Raw genomic sequence first — 2315 nt, 5'->3', positions numbered from 1 at the left:
CCACTTTTTCATTATTGCACAGAAATCATAGGTAATTATTTTTAAAATAGTTAATCTTAATTGCAGATAAAGATACAGTAGTAATTTATATGGTACAGTAATAACAAAGCCTTAGCGAACCTGAAGGCATCTGAACGATGCCAATAACCCCAATCATTCTCTACATACATCTGTCTAGTGATGCCCCTCTAAATACAAATCTACTAAATCAGTTTTAATGTAATCCCCCCCAACTATATTTTGGTCTATCCCTTGGATGTTTACCAGTCAGTTCACTGTTTATTAACATTTTAGGGATATATATGCTACTAAGTCTCACAACCTTACACACCCATATTATACACCACAATGCTATATACTGAATAATATTTACCGAGTGCAGTTACCTCAATTCAGTTATATGGAATAACAAATAATATTAAATAATAAATAATATTTTTAAAACAAAAAACTTTTATTTATTACAATGTTTTTTTTTCTGTGAAATAATAGTGTTATAGCTGATGCACAAGAAGTTATTGGACCTGCTGTTGCAGCCCAAATAGCTCTTGGAGCAATATTATTGGCTGCATTCCTTTTTTCGGTGATGGTGAGTAAAATATTATCCAAAATAAATTTATTACTCTGTGAAAGAACATTGATTATTACAAGTACATATTTAACTCCTTAAATAAAAAAATGAACATGGATATTTTATAATCCAAAAAAATTAACTAACCTTGATTTATTGACTTCAGACTTTAAGCATTGGTTTACATTGGACTTTGAAGTATTCAGAAAATTATATTTCATTTTCATTATTTTTATTTTTTTTCAGGAAATTAAAGGTAACATTTCCTTGACTGTAACGTATATCATATTGTTTAATATCATGGCATCATTAAACTTTACATTTTGTTTTTTTGGAGAGATGCTTCAAACACAGGTAATAATGAAAAATACTTACATTCCTTCAAAATTTTATTGAATATAGCTGATTCTTTATTTATTGAATATAAATTGCCTTACCCAGTTTCAATCTATAGGACTGAACAATATTAGCCCACCACTTCAATTTTTAAGAAACCATCCTATTTAATAAAACTAACTAGATCTCTGTGTGTTCATTCATTTGTTTGAATCAGAGGCATCTGATTGTAACAGGTAATGATTGCCTCTTATCCTAATTAAATAACAATAAAAAGAATTATCTTAGAGATCACAATAAATTTAATCAGGTAAGGACCTCTTGATTCAGAAAAAAAAATTGTTTACTTCCTATCCATATTTATAGTGTCTGAAGTATATTATTATTTCTCCTTGAAATTAATCTTGATGTTTTAAAGTTTCAAAAATGAGTTTTAAAAACGTATGATGTCATCGCCAATTTATGTTGATCTCTACTTAACCATTCTGTATGTATAAACATAGCTTGAATAAATTAAAACCCATCTTGAGAACTTTTTAGATTTTTTTTTGTGCTTTTGTGTGTATACTCAGTATTTTTGCACTAAAATTATTTCTTATTACAAGAATTTCAGATTTCTCAGTATTTGAAAAATTGATTCTTCTGTAAATTATTTTTAATACAGTAGTACAATTTTTGTCTCTGATGAACTACTATTCTTGGTGAAAAAAATATTAACAGTTAATATTACCTATTTAATTTCAAGGTATATATTTTCAAACTATTGATTGCCTTTTTTTTTTTTTTATTTACTGTATACATCTATTTATTTTGGAAATCAATAAACAGTTAAAAACTGTTTTGTTTTTCTTGATTGCAGCCTGGACTATCTTCTACCAGTTCATACAGGATCTATATATTCAATAATGTAAAATTCAGTGATGTTCTTGTCTCTTACAGGGAAATGAATTATTTGAATGCCTTTGTTGTTTACCATGGAACGAAATGACTCCCAAAGTAAGAAAGGACTTTAATGTCATTTTAGTGCTGGCAAGAAGACCAATTCTAATAAGTTACAAGGGATTGTTACCAGTGAATTTTGAATCGTTTCAGTTCGTAAGTAGCTTTCAAATAGGATCTGTAGTGGAAATATGAAATAATACATGTTTGAATTTCGATTTATTTAATGTAATAATGGTTTTACTAATCCTTAGTCCAGGAGAGCTTATCATTAGTTGCTTAAGGCTATGGTTACAGAATCTTAGTGTAATGATTGAATAAGAATCAAGAGTCAATGTTAACATGAAGGCACCCTGGACTAATATTATCACAGCGAATGATTTCCCTGTAGTCAGTAGGTCCAAATTAATTTAGCATTCAATAGGGAACAATGAACGGTAGGAATTTGTTAATATGATGAGGTGATAAA

General features: G+C 28.4%; 1 non-coding gene across 1 annotated transcript; it reads left to right on the top strand.

Moving 5' to 3' along the window:
• Positions 1-387: 387 nt before the first annotated feature.
• LOC106692217 (uncharacterized) lies at positions 388-1998 on the top strand. The gene is made up of 3 exons (XR_010843372.1): positions 388-589; positions 818-925; positions 1847-1998. It is a non-coding gene; the product is annotated as an uncharacterized protein (transcript).
• The last annotated feature ends 317 nt before the right edge of the window (positions 1999-2315 follow it).

This window comes from Halyomorpha halys, unplaced genomic scaffold (genome assembly GCF_000696795.3).
Source record: "Halyomorpha halys isolate HHAL.00 unplaced genomic scaffold, Hhal_1.1 Scaffold10369.1, whole genome shotgun sequence".
Lineage (NCBI taxonomy): Eukaryota > Metazoa > Arthropoda > Insecta > Hemiptera > Pentatomidae > Halyomorpha > Halyomorpha halys.
This window is presented reverse-complemented; position numbering and strand designations above follow the sequence as displayed.